We start from the raw sequence: 8,891 nt of genomic DNA, 5'->3' as shown, positions 1-8,891 counted from the left end.
GGGCAAGCAGATTATCAAGTACTGATTTGAGGATGTTGAAGTCTGAGGATATGCCATAATCATGATAAGCAAAAGCCTAATCTCTCTCTCTGCATTGCTATACTACTTCTCCCTGCTCCATTAGAATCTGTTGATCCTCCTGCTGGTTCTTCCCCAATTACACGTCTTATAACATCAGCGATCTTTGTTTTGAGTCGGGTCTGATTCTTTTTCATTTCTCTTGTGGGCTCTCAGGGACTGGAAATTGCTGGTTTGAATATCGATTTCTTTTAAAGGGACACCAATTTTGGCTTGAAATGCACTCTGATATATTCATTTGTTTCAATGGCCTTGTTGGCTCAGTAACCTTTAATTGTTCAGAATTATATGGGTAGCCTCCAGTTTAATTTACTAATCTATTCTAGACCTTGCAGATAAACTTTTGGAAGCCTTCAGGTAAAATATCTTTGTAAAATGAGTTGAGAGTAGTGGCACTTAAGAGACCTATACCAAACCATTTCTCTCTCAGGTTCTGGGCAAGTAGTCTTTATTCACAGGAGAATGGATACATTTACTGTGTTGCTAATATGTAATTAAACCAAAATCTAAATAGAGTTAGATTCACATGAGGGCAGCAAACTCTTGTGCTCTGCGCCTGGCAAAGACCTATTAAAAGAAATTGAAGGCAGATGAACTACAGATGGGGACACATGCTGAGCAGGGTACACTGCTTGACTACGTGGTATAGTATTCTTTATTCCTGGAGGATGGCCCAGCAGAATATGTAGTCCCCTTCTTGATGCTCATTGTGATTTGGGGGTGACTTAGATTCCAACCTCCTTGTTTGTATCAGGGTCTGCAAAATCTTCCCATAAATAAGACTGTAATAAGGCGATTGCCCCTCCTTATGAAGGAGCAGCACATAAAGAGTTTGCAAATCAGTCCTCAGCCTAAATACTATGGTGATTTGTGCCCTAGATCGCCTTTGTCTTTCTGCCGGGTAATCTGGCTAGGATTAAGTGCTGCCAAGACAGCAGTTTGTCATTGTAATCAAGAACCAATAGTTTGTGGAGAGCTAGCATCAAGTCTCTTAAGAAACTAGAAAAATGGAGGAACCTGAAATTGCTGAAAGACCTAGTAATTGTAGAAGAGCCAAAGCAGCATGAAAAGAAGGGCTCTGAACTGTAATGTTAGCTGCTGGGTGTCTTTTGGGAACATCAGGAACAGAGAAGTGGGATTAGGCTGTTTTCTTAGTCATTCTAAACACACTGTGCCTTTTAAGGATTCTAAGGGGTTTCCAGGAGATTCTGATGCTGTAATTTGGCCACCTTATATTCCTGTATCTGTTGAACCTCCCTCTAGTTTTGGCCATTTTAACTACAGATCTGAAGAGGATGTCACACTGACCTTTGCTCAAGTTAAGAGGAATTAATCCACAAAAGTCAACCTGACAAATCTGAGCTGAGATAATTTTGGAAAATCAAAATCGTGTTGGAGCTGAGTTTTGCTCGCCTTTAGTCAACCTGAGTGGAAAGGGTTAGAAAGACTTGACTACATGAATTCTTTACTTCATTCTGCCTTTCTGCAGTTCTGACCTACTTTTAAGTGCTCATTGGTGAAACAGACAGTCAAAAGATCATCTGGGACCTTGCTTTGATGATGATCTCCACCTTCTTGATGATGTGTGGTGTGAGAGCCTAAACATTTATGGAGTGAATAGAGCTTTAAGCCTTAAAAGGCTAAAATAAAAGGGGAGACTATCGTTACACAATCCCAAACAAGGGATCAGAGTCGCAATAATGTTGCTGTGTTCAAGAGGAACAAGAGAACTCAGCAGGTCTGCGAGAGGGATCCACAACTACCACCATGTGCTTCAGGCACAAAATAGCCAGTGCACTTAGTTTGCTTCTAGCTACTGCTGAATGTCCATGTAGTGGTAGATGTAGCCCATATGCTTCCCTTTTCCATTGGCTTTGGACCCTATTGATTCATACTGTGTGGTCATACCCTGCTGCTGTTTGTAGGTGTCACTTATATTGCAGTAGAACCTGAAGATGCCAATCAGCATTGCAGCCCCATTGCACTAGTGGCTGTATTAAAACACAAGAAGGCATTGTGTCTGCCCCGAAGAGCTTTCAATTTTGAACACTTTTTTGCTTGACCTGACATGCCCTTGGAGAGGACACTGAAGGTCATATTGGTGGTGTTCAGAGGTACGGGATTCCCCAGATCAGATTCTCTGTGGCTTTTATTTCATCTGCACAACAGATGTATCCTAATCCCCATACTTGCCTCTGGAGGCCACCTCTGAATTTGGTCCAATGATATCAAATAACTTTGTGTTTGTTTTTAAAAAAAAAAAATGAGCAAAGGAAAAAGCACTATTTCCCATTTAACTAAAACATGGTCCTTTTAAAAAACAAACAAACAAACAAACAAAAAAAACAACTTGGGGCAATGTGTATAGTATCATAAGTAACATAATGTTCGAGTATTTGGATGGGAAACTTGAGACAGAGGACCAACTTCACCCATCTGATAAAAGCAGACACCATTCCACTGGCGTCAATGGATTTGCACCTACTTACGCCAGTGGAGAATCCGGGGATATCTCTATGGAACTAGCAGCCTTAAAACTATATTTTGGAAGCAGTTATTATAAATGGTATTCCAAATTACTTAAAAAATTGTTGCATGATTTATGGTTGTATGTTTACCTGTCTTATATCAAAGGTTTTGAACACTGATTTCTAACTATCCAGTGGATCCTCCTTGTGTCTGTCTTCTCCCTCCAGTAAGCAGAAGCTGCCCTTCTCTAATTTTATTTTAGATACATTTGCTTTTTAGACTTAATTTTTTTCAAAGGAACTAGGTATATCAATTCAAAGCAATGAAATATTCAAGCCATAAAACCACAGGTGTGGGAAACCCTTTTCACAAGTTTTAACGTGTTTGTATGTAAATAGATGTTTGTATGAAATATTTTCATGGTAGAATTAATATATTTAAAAAAAAATTCCCCTGTATTTGAAATCAGATTTACAAGGGTGTCTTTTTTTGTAAGATCTGACTATAATTGAAAACAAGTACTTTAAACTTTTAAAATGTGGAGATGCATCATATTATCCTTACAGTAGCTAATAGGTCAGCCATTGAGAGAATATGTATGTAGTGTTGCATATAACTGTTATAATAATTTCAATACCATGGCCAGTCACATCTTTAAGACAAACATTTCAATTGTCCCACAGTTATATATAATAAAAGCTTCAGTCTCTGTCTTCTCCTATGAAACTTTTTTCAATTGTAATAATTTTATTTCAAAATAACTACTGTACTGAGTTAACTAAAACTGAGGCTGGAAACAATTCCATTTTATCTAAGCTGCCAGCTCTGACAGTTTCTGCTATTTTTACACTTTTTAGGCCACAATTGTTCAGTCTCTAAATTCTGATGTATTCTAAAGAATCCACAGTCTAGGGGTAATCTTACATGTGAATTGAGAAGTTAATCCCACAATAATTAGCTTGTATACAGAACTTGATAGGTGTTTTATGACATTTGTACTAGAACTGTGAGCCTTATTAAACATCATTAGATTTATTTATGACTTTTAAAACAATGGATAACTCTAAAGAAAGATGTTTACATGAATGATGCCTGCCCTTCCTCTCATGTTATGAATGAGGCTTTTTTTATACAGTGTGTTTGGGTGCATGTGCCCAGATGTAGGAAAGATGTTTCTGGGGGAAAATATTGACAAACATTTGTGATCAATGAATTTTACAGACTGTGTTTGATTGTGTGATGAAGGCAATGCAGGTATTAAAATATTCAAACAGAACAATCTCTGTTCTTTTGTTTTTTAATATAAAATCTTGGACTGCCACCATTCTGCCCTGTGTTGTGTGTTTTCTGTTACTCTGATGCAGCTCTGATCCCTGCAACCATATGCATGTTGATGGCACAAAGGTTGAATTTGGCCCGGTTTCAGCAGTCTTTTGGACTATGTTATACTAATACAAAATAGTGAACTAACAAGAAAACATTTCTTGTACTAGTCATTTCCCCTATGGAATTAGATTTCATGTAAAAGTAACATGAAGTGTGTCTTGTGCATTGGAAGAATACAGCAGATTTTTGTTAACCCAAAATAGCTTTTAAAATGTTTTTAGAAGTATTTAGCTGTAGCTGGGACTCTATTCTAACACTTACTGCTACAGTCAGTGTTGTGTGCATGGGGGAAGAGAGGGAGAACTACAAAAGCTTCCTGCCTAATGTAGACAGAATGCTATAAATACGTGCAATACCCTATTGAAATGTGCATCAGTCCTTGCCCCCCATGCACACCCCACTCATTCATGCCGATGCTCATTCTCTGGATGCTTTTCTAAAAGATATGCTCTAGGAATTATTTTGTGGAAGTTCTATGGCCTGTGTTATACAAGCTAGACTAGATGATCACCATAGTCCCTTCTGACTGGGATCCATGAATCTGGTTGGTGTGGAAAGGAGCAAGGCTATTGTCCTATCTCAGCCTTGTGAGATCTCCACTTTCTTAAATTTGTCCTGGTGCTTGTGTGGATATGCTGTCCACTGGGCATGCGTATAAAGGAAGACTACTTGTACCTTTGCCCCTTTTCTGCTGTGTGGCTTCTGCACTGCCTGTTGAACTTCCATAATCATAACACTGAAAAAATGGGCTGCTACCACATGTGTCCAATACCCAAATCATGAAGCAACTTAGAAGATGCTGTTAGTGAGAGGACTTAGAAAAGGACTGGCTTAATAGTCCTTTTTATACACAATTACAGTGGAGGATGTGTAGGTTACAGTTTTGTATGGGTATTAATCCCAAACCACCTGCATGTGTTTAAAAAAAAAAAGGGGGGGAGTGCCTTTAAAAAAATTTTTTTTTAAATCACGATTCCTATTTTAAAATTTGGCACACTCCTTAACTAGTGTGGTGGTGGAGCCTTTTGAAATTAGAAAACTTAAATGAGCATGTGTGCCCCATGCCACTCAAGAATTAAGCTAAATCAGTATTAACCATTCTGGTACTGATTTTTAAGAGTGCTCACACAAAAGGATTGCACCGATTTAATTAAATCTCTTTCTAAATCAATAGTGTTTAGATGGTGCTCTATTGAGGCTTAAAACTGCTGCTGTATTGCCATAGTACAGGGCACTGAAATCTTGATTATAATGGCTTTAGAGTCTAGTTAGGAGATAGTATAAGGGGAATATGGGAAAAGTGGACAGGTCATGGAGACTGCCTTTGTGTGCAAAGTGGAGGAGGTTAGAGAACAACATAAATCAGAAAAATGGCTAAAACTAGGGAGGCACTAAATGGTTAAGATCCTTTAAAAATAAACCTGTGGTGGTTACAGTAGAAAAGATGAAGCAGTGGTGGAACTTAGAAGGATGACATGGTCAGAATTATGGGGGAGGAAGAGTCTCATTGCAGCCCCAGAAGGTCAGGGAGGAAGAGGTTGTACTAGTCAAGGGAAATTGAATAGATCTATGAGAGTTTTAACTAGTCATGGAAAAGTCTAGGTTGTGAAAGCATAGGTGCTGATTTTTGCTGGTCCCAGTGGGTGCTCGACCCCCTTCTTCCCCAGACTCCACCCCTGCCCTGCCCACTCCCTTCCCCATTCCAACCCCTTCCCCAAAGTCCCCACCCCAACTTTGCCCTCGCCCTGCCCCTATTCCAACCCCTTCCCCAAATCCCTGCCCCTGCCCCACCTCTTCTCTGCTTCCTCCCCTGAGCATGCTGCATTCCCACTCCTCCCCTCTCCCTCCTGGAGCTTGTTAAGCCATGAAACAGCTGTTTTGGTGGAGGTAGGTGGAGAAGCAGGGACAAGGCATGCTCAGGGGAGGAGGAGGAGGGGAGCTGGGGAGGGGAGCACCCACCAATTTTTCCCTGTGGGTGCTCCAGCCCTGGAGCACCCATGGAGTTGGCACCTATGTTTGAAGATATTGTGCAGGGAGAAATTTGGACTTGGCCTGCATGTGTGGGTCTAGAGAAGGTGGTGTTGACACCAAGGTTATGGGGCTGAGTGGCAAGGAAGAGGGTGGTGGTGTCAACAGTAACCAATAGGTTGCATGAGGAACATGTGGGAGGGAATACAAGGAATTCAGTTTGGGTACATTAATTTTAAGTTGGCATGTCCAGGAGATGTTAGAGAGGCCAAGCAAAGCTGGGTTGACTGGAGGGAGAGAGGCATAGAAATAGCCCTGGAAGCTGTGAGAGCAAATCATGTCACATGGAGCTGTAGAGGGAGGAGAGGAGTGATCCCAACATGGAGTTCTATAAGAGATCTGCAGGCTGGTGGGGGTGGAGAGAAGAGATCCTACTGAAAGAGAAGTTCAAGAGAAGATCAGAGAAGTAAGAGAAACAGGAGAAAATTCTGAAAGCCCCAGGCTGACATCTTTTAAGGTAATATTTCCCCCTAGCTTTTCAATCTGGAAACCTGGGTAGAAAGCAGTGGTGCGATTTGGTGGGGAGGGATTGATGGCAGCAGCAACCCCCCTCCAAAGTTTTTGCAGTTGCTCAAAGTTCCCTGGGTTGCAGAGCCGAGGTGCCTGTGGCCTGATTGCTGAAGCAATGGTCCCATATTGAATCAGTATGGTTGCTGCCAGAGCTGTCTGGTGTAGTCACAGTGCTACTGAAATTTGACCCGGCTGCCCCTCCATACAAATGGAAGAGTGGCCAGAGCATCAGTGAGTGTGACCCTGTGCACCAGGTTGCAACTCCAATGCCACTTAAATTTGGCCTGGCTGCACCTCTCTGGCACAGGGGAAGGCTGTTCCTGGATGGTGGTGAGCAGGGGAGTCTGCCAAGAACTTGACTCCTGATGGCACTGGCTTATTTGCTGGGTGAGGGGTAAGAGGAGATTCCAGCTGGGTGGAGACCTAGAATCCCTGTAGGAGGAAGGGAGGGGACATGGGGGGACTGGAATGGGATGGGGGGAAGGACTGGAATTTGCCCCCTTGGAAGAAATACCTGATTAGTGCTGCTGGCACAAAGTGGACATGGGTCCCAAATGTACAAGAATGGTGATCTCCCCCCATGCACAGGGGAGGGTTGTGTGCATATTACAGAGCCACCATGCCTAGAACTGTGTGTTCTGCAAGATGGAGAGAACAGCAGTTGGCCATGGTTCCCGCCCCACCAGGTGCTGGGGCTGCACGGACAGGCCTGCTATGCAGAGGAAGGCTCTAACCTTCCCACCGAGCTCTTGTGAAAGTGCTTGGCCACATGCTCCTCCAGGCAGGGCAGAGCTTTTCTTGCACAATAACCAGACCTAGCACCAGTAAACAATCTGAATATATTTGCTGTTTGCCTGCTGGGACAGCAGCGGTGCGCCCAGTGCTGGAGCTAAGAGATGAAGCAGTCTGCTGGAGTGGGGCATGGCTGCTTTTAGCTTCTGCCCCAGGAGTTTCTGTAAGGCTGCCTGAGAAGCGGGGATCACACTTTACCTGCCCTGCCTGTCTCCAAGAGTGCCTTCTCCAGGCTTCCCTTGCTAGCCTGGGACTCTCTTGGCTCAGCTGACAGGTGTGAGGGGTGTGTGACAAGCTGTCAAAAGCAAATCTACATGAACATTCTGCATGCAGGGCCTAGAGCAATTCACCAACCCAGCACATGCCACAATCTCCCTAGCTTGCTTGTGAGGAGCACATTGCAGTGGCATTAGAATGTCATAAAAATGGCCATAGTACATCAGACCAATGGTCCCTCTCACCCAATATCCTGTCTTCCAACAAAAGCAGCAAAGAATCCTGTGTCTTCCAACTGTGGCCAATACCAGGTGCTTCAGAGCAAATGAACAGTACAGGCAATCATGGAATGATCCATCAAGCCCTTGTGGTCCACTTCCAGTTTCTGGCAGTCAGAGGCCAGGGACACTGAATATGGGGTTGCATCCCTGACCATCTTGGCTAATAACTGTCAGTGGACCTGTCCTCCAGGAACTTATCTAGTTCTTTTCAAACCCTGATGTAGTTTTGGTCTTTACAACATTCCCAGTTTGACTATGCATTGTGTGAAGAAGTACTTCATAGATCATAGAATATCAGGGTTGGAAGGGACCCCAGGAAGTCATCTAGTCCAACCCCCTGCTCAAAGCAGGACCAATCCCCAACTAAATCATCCCAGCCAGGGCTTGTCAAGCCTGACCTTAAAAACCTCTAAGGAAGGAGATTCCACCACCTCCCTAGGTAACCCATTCCAGTGCTTAATGGTCTGATGTAATAGGAATTGACCTTCCCAACAACCCCCCCCCTTACTTCCTTTTGTTTGTTTTAAGCCTGCTGCCTATTAATTTAATTGGGTGACCCCTGGTTCTTGCGTTAGCTGAAGCAGTAAATAACACTTCCTTATTCACTTTTTCCACATCATGCATGAATTTATTGACCTCTTATCATCTGACAGCAGTTGTCTCTTTTCCAAGCTGGAAAGTCCCAGTGTTTTTAACCTCTCCTCGGACAGAAGCCGTTCCACATCTCTCATCATTCCTGTTGCCCTTCTCTGTACCTTTTCCAATTCCAATACGTTGCTTTTGAGATGGGGAGACCAGACCTGCGCCCAGTATTCAAGGAGTGAGCTGCTCCCCTCCAACGGCCCAGGCCCTGGATCGGCAGCCTGGCCTGCTGGAGCTGGTGAAATGAACAGCGCTGCTCTCCAGAGCGCCTGGCCACCGGGCTTTGCAGCTCGGCGCTAGCCAGCCGGCACTTAGCAATCCCTTGCCTGGGGAGCACCGAGCAGGGCAGGGCTGGCTGCAGGGGCCGACCTGCGCCGCCGAGCAGCACCGGCAGGGGCGGGCGGGCGCCTTTGCAACCCGGCCGGCCGCGGCACTGCAGGGGTTAAAGCCAGCGGCGAGGGCGGCCCCCCGCCAGGAGCAGCCGCGGTG

This window comes from Gopherus flavomarginatus, chromosome 3 (assembly GCF_025201925.1).
Source record: "Gopherus flavomarginatus isolate rGopFla2 chromosome 3, rGopFla2.mat.asm, whole genome shotgun sequence".
Taxonomy (NCBI): domain Eukaryota; kingdom Metazoa; phylum Chordata; order Testudines; family Testudinidae; genus Gopherus; species Gopherus flavomarginatus.
Note: the sequence above shows the minus strand (reverse complement) of the source record.